We start from the raw sequence: 27645 nt of genomic DNA, 5'->3' as shown, positions 1-27645 counted from the left end.
CCTAATTTTTGGCAGCTTTTGCTTGGAAGGCATAGGCAAAGACTATGGGAGACCCACTCCCCAATAATGGGAATAATGTTTTTAATATGCTGTACTGCATGGCTCTTGTGGGGGGCATTGCAAGTTCCTCCGTCCTAATTTTTGGCAGCTTTTTCTTGGAAGGCATAGGCAAAGCCTGTGAGAGACCCACTCCCCAATAATGGGAATAACATTTTTAATATGCTGTACTGCATGGCTCTTGTAAGGGCCATTGCAAGTTCTTCCGTCCTAATTTTTGGCAGCTTTTGCTTGCAAGGCATAGGCAAAGACTATGGGAGACCCACTCCCCAATAATGGGAATAATGTTTTTAATATGCTGTACTGCATGGCTCTTGTAAGGGGCATTGCAAGTTCCTCCATGCTAATTTTTCGCAGCTTTTTCTTGGAAGGCATAAGCAAAGACTATGGGAGACCCACTCCCCAATAATGGGAATAATGTTTTTAATATGCTGTACTGCATGGCTCTTGTAAGGGGCATTGCAAGTTCCTCTGTCCTAATTTTTGGCAGCTTTTGCTTGGAAGGCATACGCAAAGACTATGGCAGACCCACTCCCCAATAATGGGAATAATGTTTTTAATATGCTGTACTGCGTGGATCTTGTAAGGGGCATTAAAATTGTCTTGTTAAGCTACTGTGACCTCCACGTCTCTTCCAAGGGGCATTAAAACCGTCTTGTTAAACCACTCTGAACTCCACGTCTCTTCCAAGGGGCATTAAAATCGTCTTGTTAAGCTACTGTGACCTCCACGTCTCTTCCAAGGGTCATTGATATTGTCTTTTTATTCCACAGGGACCTCCACCACTCTTCCAAAGGGCATTGATATTGTCTTTTTATTCCATTGCGAAATCCACCACTCTTCCAAGGGGCATTGATATTGTCTTTTTATTCCACTGTAACCTCCACCACTCTTCCAAGGGGCATTGATATTGCCTTTTTATTCCACTGCGACCTCCACCACTCTTCCAAGGGGCATTGATATTGTCTTTTTATTCCACTGGGACCTCCACCACTCTTCCAAGGGGCATTGGTATTGTCTTTTTATTCCACCGAGACCTCCACGTCTCTTCCAAGGGGCATTAAAAGCGTCTTGTTAAACCACTCTGAACTCCACGTCTCTTCCAACGGACATTAAAACCGTCTTGTTAAGCTACTGTGACCTCCACGTCTCTTCCAAGGGGCATTAAAACCGTCTTGTTAAACCACAATGAACTCCACGTCTCTTCAAGGGGCATTAAAATCATCTTGTTAAGCTACTGTGACCTCCACGACTCTTCCAAGGGGCATTGATATTGTCTTTTTATTCCACTGTAACCTCCACCACTCTTCCAAGGGGCATTGATATTGTCTTTTTATTCCACTGGGACCTCCACCACTCTTCCAAGGGGCATTGATATTGTCTTTTTATTCCACTGGGACCTCTACGTCTTTTTCAAGGGGCATTAAATCCGTCTTGTTAAGCTACTGTGACCTCCACGTCTCTTCCAAGGGGGATTAAAAACGTCTTGTTAAACCACACTGAACTCCACGTCTCTTCCAAGGGGCATTAAAATCGTCTTGTTAAGCTACTGTTACCTCCACGTGTCTTCCAAGGGTCATTGATATTGTCTTTTTATTCCACTGGGATCTCCACCACTCTTCCAAGGGGCATTGATATTGTCTTTTTATTCCACTGCGACCTCCACCACTCTTCCAAGGGGCATTGATATTGTCTTTTTATTCCACTGCGACCTCCACCACTCTTCCAAGGGGCATTGATATTGTCTTTTTATTCCACTGGGACCTCCACCACTCTTCCAAGTGGCATTGATATTGTCTTTTTATTCCACTGTGACCTCCACGTCTCTTCCAAGGGGCATTAAAACTGTCTTGTTAAACCACTCTGAACTCCACGTCTCTTCCAAGGTGCATTAAAACAGTCTTGTTAAGCTACTGTGACCTCCGCGTCTCTTCCAAGGGGCATTAAAATCATCTTGTTTAACCACTCTCAACTCCACAGCTCTTCCAAGGGGCATTGAAATGTTGTTTTTAATTACCTCTAACCTCCATGACTCTTCCAACGGGCATTGCATGTCCTCCTAATTTTAGTCAGCTTTTGCTTTTCAATGCATAGGCGAACACCAAGGGAGACCCACTCCCCAATAATGGGTAGAAGGTTTTTAGTATGCTGTAATCCACGTCTGTTTCAAGGGGCATTGCAGTTCCTCATAATTTTTGGAAAGCCTTCCATTCACTGCTTAGGCCAACAGTGTACAGGAGACCCAGTTGCTATAAATGGAAAAAACGGTTTAGTTAAGGCCCTCTGACCTCCATATCAGTTCTAAGGGGCATTGGAGTGCCTCGAAATTTTCGGTAGGCATTGCACTCACTGTATGCCCTATAACTGTGTAGCCGGACCGCTCCTTTTGGTACAGAAACATATCCTACAAGACATGTGTGGTTGACTGGCCTGATATTGATGTGAATGGTCCCTGTTCCTCCTGCTCTTTCTCCTTTGCCACCACCTCATCTATCATTCATCACCTGAAGCTTTGTCTTAACGGGAGTTATAGAACTGGGATAGTAGCAGGAAAACATCCAGCAATCCTCGGAGGAGGTAGGATATGTGCCAAAACGCTGACCACCTCAGGCCTAGCCACTACTACATAAATGTGCTTGCATTCCAAGGAACAGAAAGCTAAGGAGATGGATAGCCTCATGATCATGAATAATTTACTCGTTGTGTAGGAGGCCGACCACTGCTGCTGTCTACCTTCTGAACTTTGTGTTGAAGCCTGATTGACCCAGGACCCGCAATCCTCTATGTCTGGAGGACGTGTTGCATCCCAGTGTCCAACTGTGTCCCGGCTTACACAATATTAACCCAGTGTGAAGGCGTCAGTGAGATGGACCATCCCTGGCCACATTCACTTGTCCATGTGTTTGTGGTTAGGCTGTCCTTCCCACTAAATGCACTGGGAGAGCACAGGTAATGTTTTGGTATGCACGCTTGTGTATAAGGCGCACCGGGACAAATAGGGGCGGCTGGGGACCATTTATGGACACCCGGCTGCCCCCTGTCGGCTGGGGACCAACCGTGGACACCCGGCCTCCGGGTGATTGGGGACTGAGTATGGATACCAGGCCGCCGACGCAGCCATGACGTGGTGGCCAGATTCGGCCTCCACATGCCTAAAAGGCCCAATTTCAAGTGCAAGCAAGCAGTATGGTATTGCAGCCTTGGGGGTGGGTGGGTGGCAGGCTGCATACTTGCGCTTGCATTGCAAGGAATGGGGGAGGTACAAATGAACACTGCCCTGGGACAAGGACTTGCACGGGGATAGTTGCAAGTCTGCATCTTCTGATGCGGCAAGGATCACTTCTGATGGGCACACTTTTAGGCAGTGACCTGGGTGTCAGAGATGCTTCCAGGGGTCTTCCCCATGCTGTTCCCATGTCTTTTCAGCACTGTATGCATGTGTCACACAGCACATGGCCAGATAAGGTTGTAAAATGTTAAAATGACATTTCCCGGTGAATGCATTTGTCACGGTTGAAAGCAATACAAAAGTGCAAAAACGCATAAAAAATGCTACTTGTGAACATAGCCCAAGGTGTGGAGGAGTATTTTTGTTTTTGGTTATTTATTTTACCTTATACACAAGTCTTTACCCTGGAAAGGAAGTTCCTTAACATATTTCCCAGGAAAACAGTTTCACTTTCGTTTTTGAACGTTTTAATGGGAGCCCGTAAAAGTGGCTTAATACCTCTGACCACGTTGTTGACAGCAGTGACCTGGGGTCAGAAATGCTTCCTGGGGCGATCCCCATGCTGTCCCCATGTCATTTGAGCACTGTCACTATCGTTTTGGGCACTTTTTAGGCTTTCTACAGACTGCCGGGGGTGCCGCCGCAAAAATGCTCGGGTCTCCCATAGACTAACATTGGGCTCATTGCTTGGGTCGAGCACCCGAGTATCACGGTGAGCTCAGCCCGAGCTTCCAGCACGAAGCATTTTAGTGCTCGCTCAACACTAGTCATCTCCTATCTCAGTAACGGAAAAATCACTGAATACAGATTTTATTAGAGATGAGCAGATTGAGCATAATTTGAATTTGCCTGTTCGCATGTTTTTACCTAGAAAATTCAACGCAAATTTTGATTTTCAAATTTTGCCTCTTCAGTGTTTTTCGATCATTTAGTCAGATGTTTCATAAGTTTTTAAACTTTTATTGACAAGTACATTAAATTTAAGGAAAGACTCAATATTTACAGGATTGACCTTTATTCTCCAAGACTTCTGCCCTTCGCTTTGACAGTTGAATATCCGCTTCTGAGCAAAATCCTGTCTAATGACCCCCTATTTTTGTCTCATCAATGCTTTGGTAGCTCTACTTTAGGTAGCTAAAACAGCCAAGCCAACCTATGGAGTCACCTATCCAGTTACTCGCCTATATATTAAAATAGTACCAAAGATATAAATTAGGGAGCGGAAACCTCCAGATCCAGCTAATGAAAAGGGTTTTGAAAATATTAAAAACAATCTTTTTCTACTAGTGCAGGACCTAAGTATAGGTAATGGGGATGGTGGCACTTCTTGACCTAATTTTAAGCAATAGGTCACATTGTTGAGGAGAGCCATAGGCTCAAATACTTAATTAACCTCAAGGCATAGGAGATTGACATGATGACCTCATGGACTATGCCCCCTGATGACCTCATGGATTACGCCCCTGATGACCTCATCGACCACACCCCCTGATGACCTCATGGATCACGCCCCCTGATGACCTCATGGATCTGCCCATGGACTAACCAATCAATACATCTGGTTACTCCCATTATAGGGTCAACCGAGCCCCTATTTACAGTTTATATAAGTCTATGTTCGGGTTAAATAAAGACACTTGGAGCTGTGCCATAGCTGATCAAGGAGAGCTTACATCCGACTTTGTGTGTGTCTGATGTTATTCTTTCTTGCATGCACTTGATCATATCCATTAGGCCAGGAGCAGGCAACTAGTGAACATACCAAAGTGTTCACCCTAACATTTTTGGCTTCCCAACGTGGGGCCAGCAGAGGGAGAGCCCTACACCCTGAGGACCGTCGAGTGGAACGGCAGGACGCACTGAATAACACGAGCCAGGAGACTTGATCTCCTCCATAACCAAACACGGTAAGTCTGCTGATTTTTATAATCTGTAGTCTTTTCCTGTGTTCCTCGGGGTATCCTGTGCAGATTGCCTGACTGTGTCCGGTTTTCGAGGTATCTGTGAGACGGCAGAAGGGTCTCTCCGCTGCTGGCCATTTAATTGCGGAAGAACCGTCACGTGCTCAGTTGCCTGCTGCCTGTTATGTGTCGTGTTAAGGGGAGATTGACTGATATTTAAAAGGAGCAAGTGGGTTTTTGAGTGGTGTCTGGAGAAGTAAAGGATATTGTCTGTGGTACAGTTCGTTTGTCGCCTGTGATACGATTTTCAGTTCTGGTGGAGAAAGTAGGGGTACTTAGCCTGGAGTGAGTGACTCGGCCTGGTACCGGCACGGAGCCTGGAGTGAGTGACTCAGCCCGGAGCCCAGTAAAATGAGTTTCGGCACGTAGTCTAGATTGAGTGACTCGATACGGGGCCTGGTAATTGGACTAGTAAATTGAGTTTCGGCACGTAGCCTAGAGTGAGTGACTCGGTACGGGGTCTGGTAATTGGATTAATACGAGGTGTTTTATTTATATCTACTATATAATCGGCTTATCCCGTCTGTCTGTCCGTCCAGGAAATCCTACGTCGCTGATTGGTCCGGCCGCGGCCAATCAGCAACGCGGGATTTCAGAACAAGATGGCGGCCGTCAGTGGCTCATCTGCCGCATGGATGTCAGCGGCTGTGCAGATGGATGTCAGCGGCTGTGCGCTAGCCGGTCATCTCCCCGCTGCTCGCAGCAGAAGTACCCCGGCCTAGGCGGCGCCGCTCCCCGGTCCTCCCTTCACACTTGCCGTTGGTAGCCGCATGGAGGTCAGCGGCGATGCAGCCGGGAGATGACCGGCGCTAGCCGGTCATCTCCCGGCTGCTCATAGCAGAAGTACCCTCACAGGCAGCGCCGCTCCCCGGTCCTCACTAACACGGTTCGCTGATTAGTCGCGGCCGCGACCAATCAGCGATATTGGCGTGAAATGTAAAACACCGCTGTCCTGATTGGTCGCGGCCGGCGGCCGCCACCAATCAGCAACAAGCGTAGTCCGGCCGCGAATTGGCACCGGATTTGAAACACGGTTCGCTGATTGGTCGCACCCGCCCGTCCGCGAAATTTAAAACACCGCTTCTTTGATTGGTCGCGGCCGGCTGGCGCAGCCCGGCCACAAATTGGCACCGGATTTGAAACACGCAGGCCACCGTCGGGAGATCAGCGGTGAAGCAGCCGGGAGATGACTGGTGCTAGCCGGTCATCTCCCAGCTGCTCGCAGCAGAAGTACCCCGACCGGCGGCCTCGCTCCCCGGTCCTCCCTTCACACTTGCATTCATTGACAGAGCGCACAGTGGATGCTGGGTGTGACACGATGGGGGATAAACCTGCCCACAGCCCGTCATTCACCGTGGTACGCGGAACAGGAGACCCCTGGCTGCAGCCGCAAATAGTCGTGATGTAAGCGGAAGCAAGAGCCGGCTGCAGCCGGGGGAATTACGTGCTGGCTGTGCGTGGTCAGCGATGTTGTCACAACATGACGTAATTACAAAATTCATTAGGGGCCCCGGCGGGATACATTGGGGGGTTAATTTAAAGTAGTGCACAACCCAATTAAACACTGCTTCGCTGATTAGTCGAGCCCGGTCGGCCGCATACATATTCTAGAATACCCGATGCGTTAGAATCAGGCCACCATCTAATATATATATATATACAGTACAGACCAAAAGTTTGGACACACCTTCTCATTTAAATTTTTTTCTGGATTTTCATAATTCTGAAAATTGTACATTCACACTGAAGGCATCAAAACTATGAATTAACACATGTGGAATTATATACTTAACAAAAAAGTGTGAAACAACTGAAAATATGTCTTATATTCTAGGTTCTTCAAAGTAGCCATCTTTTGCTTTGATGACTGCTTTGCACACTCTTGGCATTCTCTTGATGAACTTCAAGAGGTAGTCACCGGAAATGGTCTTCCAACAATCTTGAAGGAGTTCCCAGAGATGCTTAGCACTTGTTGGCCCTTTCGCCTTCACTCTGTGGTCCAGCTCACCCCAAACCATCTCACTCTTGGTCAAATAGCCCTCTTGGTCAAATAGCCCTTACACAGCCTGGAGGTGTGTTTGGGGTCATTGTCCTGTTGAAAAATAAATGATGGTCCAACTAAACGCAAACCGGATGAAATAGCATGCCGCTGCAAGATGCTGTGGTAGCTATGCTAGTTCAGTATGCCTTCAATTTTGAATAAATCCCAAACAGTGTCACCAGCAAAGCACCACCACACCATCACACCTCCTCCTCCATGCTTCACGGTGGGAACCAGGCATGTAGAGTCCATCTGTTCACCTTTTCTGCCTCGCACAAAGACACGGTGGTTGGAACCAAAGATCTCAAATTTGGACTCATCAGACCAAAGCACAGATTTCCACTGGTCTAATGTCCATTCCTTGTGTTCTTTAGCCCAAACAAGTCTCTTCTGCTTGTTGCCTGTCCTTAACAGTGGTTTCCTAGCAGCTATTTTACCTTGAAGGCCTGCTGCACAAAGTCTCCTCTTAACAGTTGTTGAAGAGATGTGTCTGCTGCTAGAACTCTGTGTGGCATTGACCTGGTCTCTAATCTGAGCTGCTGTTAACCTGCGATTTCTGAGGCTGGTGACTCAGATAAACTTATCCTCAGAAGCAGAGGTGACTCTTGGTCTTCCTTTCCTGGGGCGCTCCTCATGTGAGCCTGTTTCTTTGTAGCGCTTGATGGTTTTTGCAACTGCACTTGGGGACACTTTCAAAGTTTTCCCAATTTTTCGGACTGACTGACCTTCATTTCTTAAAGTAATGATGGCCACTCGTTTTTCTTTACTTAGCTGCTTTTTTCTTGCCATAATACAAATTCTAACAGTCTATTCAGTAGGACTATCAGCTGTGTATCCACCAGACTTCTGCACAACACAAGTGATGGTCCCAACCCCATTTATAAGGCAAGAAATCCCACTTATTAAACCTGACAGGGCACACCTGTGAAGTGAAAACCATTTCCGGTGACTACCTCTTGAAGCTCATCAAGAGAATGCCAAGAGTGTGCAAAGCAGTCATCAAAGCAAAAGGTGGCTACTTTGAAGAACCTAGCATATAAGACATATTTTCAGTTGTTTCACACTTTTTTGTTAAGTATATAATTCCACATGTGTTAATTCATAGTTTTGATGCATTCAGTGTGAATGTACAATTTTCATAGTCTTGAAAATACAGAAAAATCTTTACATGAGAAGGTGTGTCCAAACTTTTGGTCTGTACTATATACAGTACAGACCAAAAGTTTGGACACACCTTCTAATTTAAAGATTTTTCTGTATTTTCATGACTATGAAAATTGTACATTCACACTGAAGGCATCAAAACTATGAATTAACACGTGGAATTATATACTTAAAAAAAAGTGTGAAACAACTGAAAATATGTCTTATATTCTAGGTTCTTCAAAGTAGCCACCTTTTGCTTTGATGACTGCTTTGCACACTCTTGGCATTCTCTTGATGAGCTTCAAGAGGTAGTCACCGGAAATGGTCTTCCACCAATCTTGATGGAGTTCCCAGAGATGCTTAGCACTTGTTGGCCCTTTTCCCTTCACTCTGCGGTCCAGCTCACCCCAATCCATCTTGATTGGGTTCAGGTCTGGTGACTGTGGAGGCCAGGTCATCTGGCGTAGCCCCCCATCACTCTCCTTCTTGGTCAAATAGACCTTACACAGCCTAGAGGTGTGTTTGGGGTCATTGTCCTGTTGAAAAATAAATGATGGTCCAACTAGACGCAAACCGGATGGAATAGCATGCCGCTACAAGATGCTGTGGTAGATATGCTGGTTCAGTATGCCTTCAATTTTGAATAAATCCCTAACAGTGTCACCAGAAAAGCCCCCCCACACCATCACACCTCCTCCTCCATGCTTCACGGTGGGAACCAGGCATGTAGAGTCCATCCGGTCACCTTTTCTGTGTCGCACAAAGACACGGTGGTTGGAACCAAAGATCTCAAATTTGGACTCATCAGACCAAAGCACAGATTTCCACTGGTCTAATATCCATTCTTTGTGTTCTTTAGCCCAAACAAGTCTCTTCTGCTTGTTGCCTGTCCTTAGCAGTGGTTTCCTAGCAGCTATTTTACCATGAAGGCTTGCTGCACAAAGTCTCCTCTTAACAGTTGTTGTAGAGATGTGTCTGCTGCTAGAACTCTGTGTGGCATTGACCTGGTCTCTAATCTGAGCTGCTGCTAACCTGCGATTTCTGAGGCTGGTGACTCGGATAAACTTATCCTCAGAAGCAGAGGTGACTCTTGGTCTTCCTTTCCTGGGGCGGTCCTCATGTGAGCCAGTTTCTTTGCAGCGCTTGATGGTTTTTGCAACTGCACTTGGGGACACTTTCAAAGTTTTCCCAATTTTTCGCACTGACTGACCTTCATTTCTTAAAGTAATGATGGGCATTCGTTTTTCTTTACTTAGCTGCTTTTTTCTTGCCATAATACAAATTCTAACAGTCTATTCAGTAGGACTATCAGCTGTGTATCCACCAGTCTTCTGCACAACACAACTGATGGTCCCAACCCCATTTATAAGGCAAGAAATCCCACTTATTAAACCTGACAGGGCACACCTGTGAAGTGAAAACCATTTCCGGTGACTACCTCTTGAAGCTCATCAAGAGAATGCCAAGAGTGTGCAAAGCAGTCATCAAAGCAAAAGGTGGCTACTTTGAAGAACCTAGAACATAAGACATATTTTCAGTTGTTTCACACTTTTTTGTTAAGTATATAATTCCACATGTGTTAATTCATCGTTTTGATGCCTTCAGTGTGAATGTACAATTTTCATAGTCATGAAAATACAGAAAAATCTTTAAAAGAGAAGGTGTGTCCAAACTTTTGGTCTGTACTGTGTATATATATATATATATATATATATATATATATATATATATATATATGGAAATCACACAGGGACCACGTGGCAGGACGGAGACAGATAGAAAGTGTGTGCTGCAGACTCAGTTTTCCTTTAGAATCTCAGGCTTGAGTCATTCTCCCCCGTCTTATTGTTTGTTTTGTGTTTATCTTGGTCTATATAGAGAAAGATGGAGAAATTAATGCAGTTTTGTCGTATTGGCACTAAGCCAAATTCAGATGGCAAGTTAGACCCGTGTGCATTAGTTGCGAACCGTGAAGGGAAAAGTCATGTTAAACAATGTAAAAAGCTTATGAAGTTGTGTGGAATCCCAGAAGAGGGTAGGTTACAGCCTCTGGAGTGGAAGACTGTCTTAAAAGAGAGAAAAGGTACTTTAGAAGATAATGGATTGTTGTCTACTGCTAGGGCATGGGAAAGAGTCTCTGAAAGTTTGTATAGAGAAAATTGGGTAGAAGAGGAAAGGAAAAAGGACAGAGTTTTGAGTTATGTGTATTACAAAAATGTATCCTGTGAGCGGCCACCGCCATATAATGGTGGTGATGGTGGCACATGTGCTGTTTCTTGTGGTGGCCATTTTGTGGATGGCACATGTGCTCCTTCTGGCGGCAGTCATTTTGTGGATGGCACATGTGCTCCTTCTGGCGGTGGCCATTTTGTGGATGGCACATGTGCTCCTTCTGGCGGCGGCAATTTGGTGGATGGCACATGTGCTCCTTCTGGCGGCGGCCATTTGGTGGATGGCACATGTGCTGCCTCCAGTGGTGGCCATCTTGGAACGTTACCCCAGATCATACAAACTGAGCCATATCATCATGTAACTGAAATAGATCTGGCTAAATCGAGTGAGTCATAATCCAGGAATATACACACGACTTTCGGTGGTGAACATACTAGGCCAATGCTACACACCACAGGACCAGATCCTTTTTACCCAGTAATGACCACTAATGGCCAGTACTATACTCCTTCGGGAAGTGAACAGGCTTTACCCATGTTCCCTGTCACAACGGTGTCCAGTGGGCCACCGACCCTTTCACCTAACACTCCCATCGTGAGCCCAGCTATTCTCCCACCTGGATCATCCCCAGCACCGACCCTTTCCACTGTCACTTCCACTGGCAACTCAGCCGCATGTCCACATGAGCTACTTCAAGCAGCGACCTCTCCTCCCAACACTTCCGCTACCACAGCACTCTCACGCAGTCTACTTAACTCTATTCCCAGTACCTCACAGCCCCTCGCGCAGAAGAGCGCACACCTGTATGGAACGGTGGCCAGTGAATCAAGGAGGGGCTCAATCTGGGGGGGGGCCAACATCACAGGAAGCACAAAGGGGAAGGAATGTTGGCAACCCATTTTTGAAAAAGAACTTCCTGAGGGACCCTTGTTAGTGGTGGGTAAGGGTGACATAACGACAATGGAAACGGACGCTATTGTTAATGCTGCCAACCCTCGGTTAGAGCACAATGGAGGTGTAGCTAGAGCTATAGTGAAAGCAGGAGGGGCAACTATTCAAACTGACAGTCGAATCATTGTTGAGTCGCGTGGTCAGATAGCTGTTGGGGACATAGCGATGACTAAATCTGGCAATCTTCCTTGTAGAATGATCATACACGCTGTAATCCCTACTTTTGACCCTATTCATCCAGATGTCAGTGCTCGACAACTACGGGCGGCAAGAACTCGCATCTTAGAGTACGCGAATATTAGTGAGCAGATTGAGACCTTGACAATTCCTGCCATTGGTGTTGGCATCTTCGGGTTCCCTTTTCATGCATGTGCAAGGGAGTAGTGTTGAGCGAGCACTAAAATGCTTGGGTGCTCGAAGCTCGGGCCGAGCTCACTGTGATACTCGGGTGCTCGACCCGAGCAACGAGCCCAATGTTAGTCTATGGGAGACCCGAACATTTTTGCGGCGGCTTCCCCGGCAGTCTGTAGACAGCCTAAAAAGTGCCCAAAACGATAGTGACAGTGCTCAAATGACATGGGGACAGCATGGGGATCGCCCCTGGAAGCATTTCTGACCCCCAGGTCACTTCTGTCAACAACGTGGTCAGAGGTATTAAGCCACTTTTACAGGCTCACAATAAAACGTTCAAAAACGAAAGTGAAAGTGCTTTCCTGTGAAATATGTTAACCCCTTAACGACCATGGGTCTTTCTGTTTTTGTGTTTTCCTTTTTTGCTCCCCTTCTTCCCAGAGCCAGGACTTTTTTAATTTTCGTTCAATATGGCCATGTGAGGGCTTATTTTTTGCGAGACAAGTTGTACTTTTAAACACCATCACTGGTTTTACCATATCGTGTGCTGGAAAATGGGAAAAAATTCCAAGTGCAGTGAAACTGCAAAAAAAATGCAATTCCACATTTGGGTCCTTTTTTTACCACGTTCACAGATTGCTAAAACTGACCTGCCATCATTATTTTCCAGGTCGTTACGAGCTCATAGACACCAAACATGTATAGGTTCTTTTTTATTTAAGTGGTGAAAAAAAATCCAAAGCTTGCTAAAAGAACAAAAAAAAATGACGCCATTTTCCGAGACCCTTAGCTTCTCCATTTTTCGGGATCTGGGGCCAGGTTAGGGCTTATTTTTTGCGTGCCGGGCTGACGTTTTTATTGATACAATTTTGGGGTAGATCCGATGTTTTGATCGCCCGTTATTGCATTTTATTGCAAAGTTGTAGCGACCAAAAAAACTTAATTCTGGCGTTTAAAATTTTTTTCTCGTTACGCCGTTTACTGATTGTATTAATTCTTCTTTTATATTGATAGATCGGGCGATTCTGAACGCGGTGATACCAAATATGTGTATGTGATACCAAATATGTGTATGTGTTTTTTTTTTATATATATATATTTATTTTGAATGGGGCGAAAGGGGGGTGACTTAAACTTTTATATATTTTTTATTTATTTATTTTTTTTAAAAACTTTTTTTTACACTTTCTGCTTGCTTCTATAGTCTCCAGAGGAGACTAGAAGCAGCAGTTGTCTGATTGCTTCTACTGCATACAAGCGATGAGCAGATCGCTTGTATGCAGGAGAAATGCTCACTTGCTATGAGCGCTGATCACTAGGTGGCGCTCATAGCAATTGAGACATGACAACCACAGGCGTCTGCTGCAGACCCTGAGTTGTCATGCCCACCCATTGGTGACCCGCGATCACGTGACGGGGTCACTGATGGGCGGGGCTTAGGACTCCCGGAAGCGCGAGTTAAATGCCACTGTCAGAGATTTAACATATTAACAGCCGCGGGTGGATTGCGATTCCAATAATCAGCTGACATGTGCTCGCTTTAGTGCGGGCTCACCGCCGGAGCCCCCGCTGAACCGGCCTTCCCGACCTGGTGCGGGAAGTACTATTACTGACCAGGTTGGAAAGGGGTTAAGGAACATCCTTTCCAGGGTAAAGACTTGTGTATAAGGTAAAATAAATAACCAAAAACAAAAATACTCCTCCACACCTTGGGCTATGTTCACAAGTAGCATTTTTTATGCGTTTTTGCACGTTTGTATTGCTTTCAACCGTGACAAATGCATTCACCGGGAAATGTCATTTTAACATTTTACAACCTTATCTGGCCATGTGCTGTGTGACACATGCATACAGTGCTAAAAAGACATGGGAACAGCATGGGGAAGACCCCTGGAAGCATCTCTGACACCCAGGTCACTGCCTAAAAGTGTGCCCATCAGAAGTGATCCTTGCCGCATCAGAAGATGCAGACTTGCAACTATCCCCGTGCAAGTCCTTGTCCCAGGGCAGTGTTCAATTGTACCTCCCCCATAACTTGCAATACAAGCACAAGTATGCAGCCTGCCACCCACCCACCCCCCAGGCTGCAATACCATACTGCTAGCTTGCTTGCACTTGAAATTGGGCCTTTTAGGCATGTGGAGGTGGAATCTGGCCACCACGTCATGGCTGCGTCGGTAGCCTGGTATTCATACTCAGTCCCCAGCCGCCCGGCGGCCGGGTGTCCACGCTTGGTCCTCAGCCGCCAGGGGGCGGCCGGGTGTCCATACTCAGTCCCCAGCCGCCGTGCGGCCGGGTGCCCACACACAGTCCCCAGCCGCGTGGGGGTGGCCGGGTGTCTATGAACGGTCCCCAGCCACCCCTATTTGTCCCGGTGTGCCTTATACACAAGCGCGCATACCAAAACATTACCTGTGCCCTCCCCAGTGCATTTAGTGGGAAGGACAGCCTAACCACAAACACGTGGACAAGTGAATGTGGCCAGGAATGGTCCATCTCACTGACGCCTTCACACTGCGTTAATATTGTGGAAGCCGGGACACAGTTGGACACTGGGATGCAACACGTCCTCCAGACATAGAGGATTGCGGGTCCTGGGTCAATCAGGCTTCAACACAAAGTTCAGAAGGTAGACAGCAGCAGTGGTCGGCCTCCTACACAACGAGTAAATTATTCATGATCATGAGGCCATCCACCTCCTTAGCTTTCTGTTCCTTGGAATGCAAGCGCATGTATGCAGTAGCAGCTAGGCCTGAGGTGGTCAGCGTTTTGGCGCATATTCTACCTCCTTCGAGGATTGCTGGATGTTTTCCTGCTACTATCCCAGTTCTATGACTCCCGTTAAAACAAAGCTTCAGGTGATGAATGATGGATGAGGTGGTGGCAAAGGAGAAAGAGCAGGAGGAACAGGGACCATTCACATCAATATCAGACCAGCCAACCACACATGTCTTGTAGGATATGTTTCCGTACCAAAAGGAGCGGTTCAGATACACAGTTATAAGGCATACAGTGAATGCATTGCCTACCAAAAATTTCGAGGCACTCCAATGCCCCTTGGAAGTGACATGGAGGTCAGAGGGCCTTAACTAAACCGTTTTTTCCATTTATAGCAACTGGGTCTCCTGTACACTGTTGGCCTAAGCAGGGAATGGAACGCTTTCCAAAAATTATTAGGCACTGCAATGCCCCTTGAAACAGACGTGGATTACAGCGTATTAAAAACCTTCTACCCATTATTGGGGAGTGGGTCTCCCTTAGTGTTCGCCTCTGCATTGAAAAGCAAAAGCTGACAAAAATTAGGAGGAAATGCAATGCCCGTTGCAAGAGTCGTGGAGGTTAGAGGTAATTAAAAACAACATGTCAATGCCCCTTGGAAGAGCTGTGGAGTTGAGAGTGGTTTAACAAGATGGTTTTAATGCCCCTTGGAAGAGACGTGGAGTTCAGAGTGATTTAGCAAGACAGTTTTAATGCCCCTTGGAAGAGTGGTGGAGGTTACAGTGGAATAAAAAGACAATATCAATGCCCCGTGGAAGAGACGTGGAGGTCACAGTAGCATAACAAAACGGTTTTAATGCCCCTTGAAAGAGTGGTGGAGGTCGCAGTGGAATAAAAAGACAATATCAATGCCCCTTGGAAGAGTGGTGGAGGTTACAGTGGAATAAAAAGACAATATTAACGACCCTTGGAGGAGACGTGGAGGTCACAGTAGCTTAACAAGACGATTTTAATGCCCCTTACAAGAGCCATGCAGTACAGCATTTTAAAAACATTATTTCCATTATTGGGGAGTGGGTCTCCCATAGTCTTTGCCTATGCCTTCCAAGCAAAAGCTGCCAAAAATTAGGACAGAGGAACTTGCAATGTTGGCAACATGGACCACGGTCACCCTGGTGGTATAGTGGTCGTGGAGGCTGAGGATAAGGAGAAGAGCAAAAAACAGCCGAAATGAGGAAGCGTATACCCATGTGTGGGTGTGAAGCGATGCATGGGAATACACCTCCCGAAATAACACAGTGGATTTGACTTTATGTTACTCTGCTGTCATTTGGTGGTGATGAGAAGTCTGGCCCAATCCAGCCCTTGTTCATTTTGATAAGGGTCAGCTTGTCAGCATTGTCAGTTGACAGGCGAGTGCGCTTATCAGTTATAATTCCCCCAGCGGCACTAAAAACACGCTCCGATGGGGCGTGGCCTAGCTCTTGATGTGAGAGGTCGGGTGGCAGTGCCTCTCCACCACCATTAGCTTCAATTATCCTGCACAGAGCCCGAACCAGCCAAATCCCTTATCAGGAACTGCTGTCTGAGGGTCCCGGGAGTCAGAGGCGAGCTTCTGCCAGACTCAGAGAGTCCAACATGGGCCGCAAAAGGCAGAAGGATGCCGGGGCCTGCAGCAGTGCCTCAGCCCAAGATGGCACCGAGACAGAGGAAGAGGCGGGAAGGAGGAACACAGCCTATGCACGGAGGCTGGAGGCTTCAGCACGGCTGCACAGGTATGCGAGGGGCATGAAGGCAGATGAAGAAGGAAGTGAAGGCAGTGAGAAGCATGGAGATGAGGAGGAAGATGGTGAGGAGATGCCTGTGCCTGTGCTACATAATGAACAGCAGGAGGAGGGGGATGGTGACACTGTGCTGGCAGCTGAAAGTTCAGATGAGGCAGAGCCGACTCTGCGAGATGTATTCCAGGCTGTCTTATACTGCAAGACTGCTTTAACTGCTCTGACAAAGCAGGTGAATGGTCTGAAAGCCGACTTGGGAGGCATTGAGGCTTCTATGGAGAAAGTTACAGCCAGATTGACTGAGGTGGAGGGCAGAGTTGGTGTAACAGAAGATCATTTAACCTCAGTGCAAAAGACGCAGCAACAGCACACTCAGAGGATCACGGTAGTGGCTAACAAAAACGATGACCTGGAAAACCGGTCACGCAGGAACAATTTGCGTATTGTGGGCATCCCTGAAAGAGCTGAGGGTGCTGACCCCACGACCTTTGTTGAAACCTGGCTGCTGGGAAAGTTTGGGTCTAATATCCTGTCGAGGGTGTTTGCTGTGGAGCGTGCCCATCGAGTGCCCATGAGACCCCCAGTGCCTGGAGAGGGCCCTCGTACGATGTTAGCCAGAATCCTGAACTGCAGAGACCGGGACACTATCTTACGTAAGGCCAGAAAATTGACAGATCTTACCCTGGAGGGCAAACGCATTGAAATATACCCGGATTACTCGGCTGAGGTGCAAAAGCTGCGGCTACGGTATGGTGAAGTGAAGAAACAGCTCCGCTCTTTGAATGTGAAATACTCTACAATTTATCCTGCCAAATTAAGAGTGGAAGCCTTTGGAAAGGTCAATTTTTTCCCGTCACCGGTAGAGGCCGCCTCGTGGTTGGAGCGGAACCGGAGCAAATTGAGAGAAGCTGAGGACTCGGCACGGTGAATGCACGACCCTGCTATCCTGACCACTGGACAGGGTTGTGGCTCTGCATTGCTCTGCGAAACCACAGAGGAGGGGGAGAAACCCCCGCTGGGATCTACGTTTTATAGTTTTATAGTTAATTTGTTTGATTAATGGTTCGGGACTATGCATACTATTGATTATGTGGTGGAGAGACTGCCAATGCTGGAGGAGGACACGGCGCATGTTGATATGCGGTATACTACGATGTTGCTCAGGTTCTTTGAGCTCCCACTCTCACGTTGGGAAGAGAGTGACAAGAGAAGGGTGGGGGGAGGGGGGGAGTTGGATGGGTTGGATTTGCGGGAAAATGGGGTTGCTTATGCTGTTTGACCTGGTATGCTTGGGAACAAAATGGAAAGATGTTACTTGATGATGGTGGATTGTTTTTTCTAATGCACAATGAGTAACCGTACGGTTCGGATTTTAAGTTGGAATGTACGTGGTATATCTGACAGGATTAAGAGGGCAGCAGTTCTGAATCACATCAGATCTTGTGATCCTATGATTGCGTGCTTACAGGAGACCCATCTCACTAGAGATACTAGGCACTGGCTATCGAGAGGGTGGATGTTAAAGACATATCATTCCACTTATTCCTCGTACTCCAGGGGGGTGTCAGTCTTAATACACAAAAACGCACATTATGAAGAGCTGGCAGTGCAAGTAGACAGTGAAGGGCAGTATGTATGGATTGCGTGCAGATTGTATGGACACAAAATGATTTTAGTGGCTTTATATATCCCTCCACCTTATTCTAAAAAGGAACTTCAAGCAGTAATGGACTTGACGGCCAGATGGGGGGAGGCTCCGATGTTGATTATGGGAGATGTTAACAACACCATGAATGATTACTGGGATAAAGTACGTCCGGCAGGTATGGAAGCTGGACGGGACGGAATGACTGCATTTGGCACCTACGTGGGGGAGCTGGGGCTGGTGGATCTGTGGAGAGTACGAAATGAGGGTAAGAGGACCTTCTCGTGTCATTCGGCTACACACGGAACACTGTCAAGGATAGACCTGGCTTTTGGGGATACTGCTATGGATGGGATGGTTGGGGAGGTGGAATACCTACAGAGGACTCTATCGGATCATAGTTCTATGGTTGTCACGCTTCTAGTGGGATCTGCTCAGGGTCAGAGGGGAGGTTGGCGTCTTCACCCGACGTGGCTTAAAGTGGTGGATATGGGTGGCATAACCAAAGAACTAGAGCACTTCTTCCAAGTGAATGAAGGGAGTGCTGAGGCCACAGTGGTGTGGGAGGCTATGAAGGCATTTACGAGGGGACTCTTTATAAGTGAGATCTCACGGTGTAAGACCAAAACTAAATTGGCAGATCAACAAATAAAGGATGACTTGACAAGGGCAGAGGCAGACATGATTTTGGCGCCAACGAGTGTAGCTCACAATAGACTAAAATTGGCACAGGAGGCAGTTAATAAACTGCACATGATGCAAGCTGAGAGGAAAAGGGCATTTCAGCAAGCCCAATTCTTTGAGGAAGGAGAGAGAGTGGGTCACTTGTTGGCGGTGATATCTGCGGCACAGAGGGAGTCTTCCAGGGTGTACAGGTTGAGAGACCAAACGGGGACGACTCTGACAGACACAAAGGACATATTGGAGGTCTTCAAGGAATATTACATGGCACTGTACAATTCAAGAGTACGGGACACGGAGGGGGCCGTAGAGGAATTTTTGGAAGGCATCTCACTGTCTAAATTGTCTGAGGAAGATAGGATGAGGTTGGATGAACCTGTGAGTGTGGAGGAGGTGGAATGTGCAATTCTGTCTATGCCCAATAACAAATCACCGGGTGCTGATGGTCTACCTGGGGAGGTGTACAGGGAGCTGGTGGAACTTCTAGCTCCAAAATTGAAATCTGTGTTTGATGAGGCTTTGGTGAAGGGGGCGTTACCGAGATCAATGGAGGAAGCGGTGATAGTGGTTCTGCCAAAGGAGGGGAAAGACCCCATGGATGCGGAGTCGTATAGGCCCATATCGTTGTTGACAACGGATGTCAAAATACTCGCTAAGATCCTGGCCACCCGGCTCACCGGGGTTGCGCATACTGTTATTCACGAGGACCAGTCGGGCTTTATGCCCAACCGCTCCACGGCTGTTAACTTGAGAAGATTATTTCTTAATATGCAGCTGCCTGCTGATAATGGTGGCGGGAGAATAGTGATGTCATTGGACGCTAGAAAAGCATTTGATAGCGTGGAATGGAAATATTTATGGAAAATCATGGAAATAATGGGATTTGGCCCCGCATTCATGGCCTGGGTGAAGTTATTGTACTCATCCCCAAGGGCGGTAGTTAAGGTGAATGGTGAACGGTCCGGGATGTTTGACTTACATAGGGGCACAAGGCAGGGGTGCCCGCTGTCCCCTCTATTGTTTGCGGTGGCAGTGGAGCCCCTGGCGGCCAAAATAAGAGCTGAGAGAGGAGTGGTCGGATTTAAATTTGGGAGGCTGGAAGAAAAAATATCACTGTATGCCGATGACATCCTGTTATTTCTGGAAAATGCAGGAGAGACATTGGGGTGCACGATGGATGTAATTAAACACTTTGGGAGCATTTCGGGACTGGAGATAAACTGGCACAAGTCTTATGTCATGGCTGTAGATAGACCAATAAAAGCGGAGGAGATAGATGAGAGGGGGAAGCAGCTCCAGCTGGTTTCACAATTTAAATACCTTGGGATATGGGTGGCGCTTCCATTGACACGATTCACGGATCTGAATTTAGTTCCTCTGCTAGAGAAATTTAAAAAGAAAATAGGCGCATGGTGCCAATTGGCTTTGACGGTGACGGGTAGAACTAACCTGATTAAGATGGTCCTTATGCCACAACTAATGTACGTTTTGCACAACTCACCGATATGGCTACCAAAAAAACGGTTTCAGGGTATTGATTCTATCTTCAGATCCTTGATATGGGGCAAGAGGCAGGCAAGGATTAAATTGGGAACGCTGCAAAATGGGAAGGAGGAGGGAGGATTGGCCGCACCCAATCCCTGGGTCTATTTCTTGGCAGTACAGGGCCAGCATGTCAGGGGATGGAGAGAACCCGATTGTGGAGGGGCAGCTTGCCGGGTGCTGGTACATGTGTCGGGGAGACGCCCACTGGTCCAGGCGTTAGAGGATGGTACCTTTAAGAAATTGGGAGCAATATATCCTACCTTAGGCTTGACTCAGAAGGTATGGGACACTATTAAAAAGATCAGGGGGGTGGACGGGCTGACTAAGTACTCACCGGTGTTGGGCAATGAACATCTGCCGGAACTTAATAAGCTGTGTCAAATGGGCAATTGGAAGGCGCAAGGAGTGAGATATGTGTGCCAGCTGCAGAGTGGAACGGACCTGAAGACCTTTGAGAAATTGAGAGAAGAATTTGATTTGCCTTTGGTATGGGGATTTCAATACTATAGGCTTCGACATGCTTGGAGGGCACAGTGTGGATTGGGAGCCATGACGGTTCAGGGTGACATTGTACTAGACTCTGTATGTATGAAGGGAGGGACGAGGGGAGTCATATCGAGCTTATATCATGACCTACTGCACTCCTATCTGGGGGGAAATCACTTCATTGCAAAGAGTAAATGGGAAAGGGAGGTGGGTACCCTCACAACAGAACAATGGGAGGCAATTCTAGAATATGTCCCGAAGATCTCTCTAAGCGAGCAGGCACGGATCTCCCAATTATACATAATACATAGGACATACAAAACACCGCTGCGCCTGTACAAGGCGGGCTTGAGGGGAGATTCCAGTTGCCCTAGATGTGGCACGGACCAGGCCGGACTGCTACACATGCTATGGTCATGCCCACGGCTAGTGGCTTATTGGTTGGTCGTTGTTAACAAAATTGAGAGGGCTTATACATGTACAATTGACAGAAACCCGGTGCTGTGTGTTTTGGGGGAGGTGGATGGAATACCTGTCTCAGAACATTACAAAGTGGCGATAGCGCGATTGCTATATGTGGCACGCAAACTAATAGCACGAAAATGGACAGATTCGGAACCCCCCACTAGGAGGGAATTTATTGCTCAGACACGTACGGTAATGCATTTAGAGGAAAGCATTTACAGGCGGAGGCATGGAGAGAGAACTTTTGGGAAAATATGGTCCGCATGGATGGCGGTAATATGATTGTCAATGTTCCCAGGTATGCCCGGCATAAGGAGTATTGGCGGGAGGGGGGAGAGGGTTTTAACTGTATTACTACACGTTATGTGAATTGTTATATGTATATTGATAACTGTTTGCTGTAATTTTTTGAAACCTAAATAAAAATAATTGGTTTAAAAAAAAAAAAAAACACGCTCCGATAACACGCTAGCGGCAGGGCAGGCCAGGACCTCCAAGGCATACAGAGTGAGTTCATTCCAAGTGTCCAGCTTGGATACCCAATAATTAAAAGGCACAGAGGAATCACGGAGGACGCTGGTACTCCCTCACCATCTTTTGAAACTTTCCACTCCTTGTGAGAGTACCCTGCGCCTCAGGGCCTGTAAGCTGGGCAGGTCTCAGAAAACTGTCCTAGAACATTGACAGTGTTCCCCTGCCTTTGCTGGATTGGAGTTGCGTCTCTCTCGCCTGTATGCCTTAGTTGGGCAGCGAACTGTGACCTCTGCCGCTACCGTGTTCAGATGGGAATTTTTTTAATAGTTCTGCAGCAAGGGCCTTCTGGTACTGCCCCATTTTTGTAGACCTCTCCAACTCAGGAATAAGAGAGTGAAAGTTCTCCTTGTAGAGGGGGTCTAAAAGTGTCATCAACCAGTAATGACTGTCACCCAACATTTTGACAATGCGAGGGTCACGGTTAAGGCAGCGTAACATAAAGTCAGCCATGGGTGCCAGACTGGTAACGGGCAAGACTTCCGTGTCCTCACCAAGATGACGACTGATAGTGTTGAGCGATCACTAAAATGCTCGGGTGCTCGAAGCTCGGGCCGAGCTTACCGTGATACTCGGGTGCTCGACCCGAGCAACGAGCCCAATGTTAGTCTATGAGAGACCCGAGCATTTTTGCGGCAGCACCCCCGGCAGTCTGTAGAAAGCCTAAAAAGTGCCCAAAACGATAGTGACAGTGCTCAAAAGACATGGGGGCAGCATGGGGATCGCCCCTGGAAGCATTTCTGACCCCCAGGTCACTGCTGTCAACAACGTGGTCAGAGGTATTAAGCCACTTTTGCGGGCTCACAATAAAACGTTCAAAAACGAAACTGAAACGGTTTTCCTGTGAAATATGTTAAGGAATTTCCTTTCCAGGGTAAAAACTTGTGTATAAGGTAAAATAAATAACCAAAAACAAAAATACTCCTCCACACCTTGGGCTATGTTCACAAGTAGTATTTTTCATGTGTTTTTGCACCTTTGCATTGCTTTCAACCGTGACAAATGCATTCACCGGGAAATGTCATTTTAACATTTTACAACCTTATCTGGCCATGTGCTGTGTGACACATGCATACAGTGCTGAAAAGACAAGAGATCAGCATGGGGAAGACCCCTGGAAGCAACTGTGACCCCCAGGTCACTGTCTAAAAGTGTGCCCATCAGAAGTGATCCTTGCCGCATCAGAAGATGCAGACTTGCAACTATCCCCGTGCAAGTCCTTGTCCCAGGGCAGTGTTCAATTGTACCTCCCCCATTCCTTGCAACGCAAGCGAAAATATGCAGCCAACCACCCACCCACCCACCCGCAGGCTGCAATACCATACTTCTAGCTTTCACTTGAAATGGGGCCTTTTAGTTTGGAGGAGGCCGAAGCTGGCCACTACCTCATGGCCGCTTCGGCAGCGAGGTATCCATACTCTGTCCCCAGCCGCCCGGCGGTCGGGTGTCCACGCTCGGTCCCCAGCCGCCAGGTGGCGGCCAGGTGTCCATACTCGGTCCCCAGCCGCCCTGATTTCTCCTGTCACCTTCCCACACACTTTTCTTAGCCTGGCCTGCTTTAGGGCAGCATTGGACGAGCCCACCAGAGAACCAAACTCCTCCGGTGGGCCCTGGCTTCTCCATCAGGGGAGTTGAGAGTGCCTAGGTGAGGAGCATGATGATGATGATAGAAGTTAGCATCTGCTTTGTTTTCTTGGAATGCAAGCGCATGTATGTAGTAGCGGCTAGGCCTGAGGTGGTCCGCGTTTTGGCGCATATCCTACCTCCTCCGAGGATTGCTGGATGTTTTCCTGCTACTATCCCAGTTCTATGACTCCCGTTAAAACAAAGCTTCAGGTGATAAATGATGGATGAGGTGGTGGCAAAGGAGAAAGAGCAGGAGGAACAGGGACCATTCACATCAATATCAGGCCAGTCAACCAGATATGTCTTGTAGGATATGTTTCTGTAACAAAAGGAGCGGTTCGGCTACATAGTTATAGGGCATACAGTGAGTGCAATGCCTACCAAAAATTTCGAGTAACTCCAATGCCCCTTGGAAATGACATGGAGGTCAGAGGGCGTTAACTAAACCTTTTTTTCAATTTATAGCAACTGGGTCTCCCGTGCACTGTTGGCCTAAGCAGTGAATGGAAGGCTTTCCAAAAATTATGAGGAACTGCAACGCCCCTTACAAGAGCCATGTGTGGCACCCCAGGGGTCTGGTCACCACAGTAATAGAGATATTACGTCGGAGAGCAAGTGGGAGGTTTCCTGGTCAGGATCCCTTAAACATGCAACATCCTCCTGCCCCAGTCCTGGGAGGGGAGAATTCTGCCCTTATAAACTGGATCTGGGGCGGGGTTGAGTGAGTCAGAGAACAGTCAGAGTCAGAGTGAGAGCAAGGGAAAGTAACAGCAAGGAGCTCTGTAGGAGCTAGGAGCTAAAGACCAGGGGCTGGAAGCTGAGCAGAGCTCGCCCTGGCAGAAGACAATAGGAACCGGACACAGGAGTCCGAAGCTGTGAGGACTTATATATCCAGCAGCAGAAACCAGCCGGCAGGGGATTTCAGGTCCTCTGGCCATAGAAGCCCGGAGGCTCAGTCACAAGCAAGGGACCAGCACCGCCGTCATTGAGCGGAGGCTAACAGAAGGCCCCAAGTCACCAGCCATACGGGTGAGCACTACACGGTACACTCAGGGACGTGGGCTACTTCTACCCGCTTACAGCAAGGTAGCCAGGAAGAGTGCAGACAGACGGGGAGGCCTACAACTCCACCTGGCCAGGGGAACTCCTGCTTGCTCACAGACTGACCAGGCCTCTTATGCTAGCCAGTACTCCCGGGAGGGTCTACCTTATAATCATCAGTAAAGACCCTGAACTGCACTGGAAAGACTTTGAGTCGTTCCTGCTGCGCTCGTGCACCATCACCCCCATCATCCACACTCACTGCCCTGAGGCTATACTCCTCCCGAGGGGAGTTATCCCATTCTATGCTGCGCACACAACACCAGCCTCAGCGGACTGACTCGCAGCGGTGGTACTCCCTGACCGCAATCCACGGGTGGCGCAGTCAGACAATTACACTCAAAAACCTAAGAAAGACTGCCACTGGTTTGACCAGCCTGAGCCACGGGACCGGTTCACCGCCACGGAGACTACAGACCCCAGAGACCCGGCAGCGGGTATCCCACACACGTGTACACACGGCCCAGGGGGCGCGTCACATGCAGTACAGCATATTACAAACATAAGTCCCATTATTGGGGAGTGGGTGTCCCATAGTATTTGCTTATGCCTTGCAAGCAAAAGCTGCCAAAAATTAGGACGGAGCAACTTGCAATGCCCCTTACAAGAGCCATGCAGTACAGCATATTACAAACATAAGTCCCATTATTGGGGAATGGGTGTCCCATAGTATTTGCTTATGCCTTGCAAGCGAAAGCTGCCAAAAATTAGGACGGAGCAACTTGCAATGCCCCTTACAAGAGCCATGCAGTACAGCATATTACAAACATAAGTCCCATTATTGGGGAGTGGGTCTCCCATAGTATTTGCTTATGCTTTCCCAGCAAAAGCTGCCAAAAATTAGGACGGAGCAACTTGCAATGCCCCTTACAAGAGCCATGCAGTACAGCATATTACAAACATAAGTCCCATTATTGGGGAGTGGGTCTCCCATAGTATTTGCTTATGCTTTCCCAGCAAAAGCTGCCAAAAACTAGGACGGAGCAACTTGCAATGCCCCTTACAAGAGCCATGCAGTACAGCATATTACAAACATAAGTCCCATTATTGGGGAGTGGGTCTCCCATAGTATTTGCTTATGCTTTCCCAGCAAAAGCTGCCAAAAATTAGGATGGAGCAACTTGCAATGCCCCTTACAAGAGCCATGCAGTACAGCATATTACAAACATAAGTCCCATTATTGGGGAGTGGGTGTCCCATGGTATTTGCTTATGCTTTCCCAGCAAAAGCTGCCAAAAATTAGGACGGAGGAACTTGCAATGCTGGCACCCTGGTGGTATAGTGGTGGTGGAGGCTGAGGATAAGGAGAAGAAGATTAAACCGCCGAAACGAGGAAGCGTATACCCATGTGTGGGTGTGAAGCGGTGCATGTGAATACACCTCCCGAAATAACACAGTGGATTTGACTTTATGTTACTCTGCTGTCATTTGGTGGTGATGAGAAGTCTGGCCCAATCCAGCCCTTGTTCATTTTGATAAGGGTCAGCTTGTCAGCATTGTCAGTTGACAGGCGAATGCGCTTATCAGTTATAATTCCCCCAGCGGCACTAAAAACACGCTCATATAGCACGCTAGCGACAGGGCAGGCCAGGACCTCCAAGGCGTACAGAGCGAGTTCATTCCAAGTGTCCAGCTTGGATACCCAATAATTAAAAGGCACAGAGGAATCACGGAGGACGCTGGTACGATCGGCAAGGTACTCCCTCACCATCTTTTGAAACTTTCCACTCCTTGTGAGAGTACCCCGCGCCTCAGGGCCTGTAAGCTCGGCGGGTGTCAGAAAACTGTCCCAGAACGTTGACAGTGTTCCCCTGCCTCTGCTGGATTGGAGTTGCATCTCTCTCGCCTGTACGCCTTGGTTGGGCAACGAACTGTGACCTCTGCCGCTAGCGTGTTCAGATGGGAATTTTTTTAAGAGTTCTGCAGCAAGGGCCTTCTGGTATTGCCCCATTTTTGTAGACCTCTCCACCTCAGGAATAAGAGAGTGAAAGTTCTCCTTGTAGCGGATGTCTACAAGTGTCACCAACCAGTAATGACTGTCACCCAACATTTTGACAACGCGAGGGTCACGGTTAAGGCAGCGTAACATAAAGTCAGCCATGCGTGCCAGACTGGTAACGGGCAAGATTTCCGTGTCCTCACCAAGATGACGACTGACCATGCTCTCCTCCTCCTCCTCCTCTTCCTCCTTCCCCCTGTCCTCAGGCCACCCACGCTGAACCGACGGTATGACACTTGTACAGGTACTACCGTCTACAACGCATGATAGCAGCTCCTGTTCTTCCTCCTCCTCCTCCTCCTCTCCCTCATTGTCCCCCAATGCACGTTGGGATGAGATGAGCCTGGGCTGTGTGTAATCGCCCGCTACGGCTTATTGATCCATCTCATCATACTCTGGCTGCAATGCCTCCTCTTTAATTCTCTGCAGAGAGCGTTGCAAAAGACAGACAAGTGGGATGCTGACACTAATGATGGCGTCATCGCCACTCACCATCTTGGTGGCCTCCTCAAAGTTTGTCAGGATGGTACATATGTCAGACATCCAGGTCCACTCCTGAGTCTTATGTTTGGAGTCTGACCTGAATATCGACGGCCTTGTTGCAGCTGGTACTCCACAACTGCTCTCTTCTGCTCACAAATCCTTTGCAACATGTGGAGGGTAGAGTTCCAACGTGTGGGGACGTCACACACCAGTCGGTGTGCCGGAAGCTGCAAACGCTGCTGCAACACAGCACGGGCGGCGGAAGCTGTAGCCGACTTGCGAAAATGAGCTGACAGGCGGCGTACTTTCACGAGCAGATCTGGCAACTCGGGGTACGATTTAAGAAACCGCTGAACCACGAGGTTAAGCACATGAGCCAGGCATGGTACGTGTGTGATCTCACCTCGCCTCAGAGCCACCACCAGGTTACGGCCATTGTCACACACGACCATGCCGGGATGTAGGTTCAGCGGTCTCAGCCACAGATCTGCCTGCTCTTTCACAGCTGTCCACAACTCACAAGCAGTGTGAGGTTTATCACCTAAGCTTATGAGTTTCAGCACAGCCTGTTGCCGCTTGGCGGAGGCAGTACTGCAATGCTTCCAGCTTGTAACTGATGTGGTGATATCTGAGATGGAGGCTGAACATGAGGAGGAGGAGGAGGAGGAGGATGTGA

Source organism: Phyllobates terribilis, unplaced genomic scaffold, assembly GCF_046119375.1.
Source record: "Phyllobates terribilis strain yellow unplaced genomic scaffold, ASM4611937v1 Scaffold_5__5_contigs__length_657084704, whole genome shotgun sequence".
Taxonomy (NCBI): Eukaryota; Metazoa; Chordata; class Amphibia; order Anura; family Dendrobatidae; genus Phyllobates; species Phyllobates terribilis.
Note: the sequence above shows the minus strand (reverse complement) of the source record.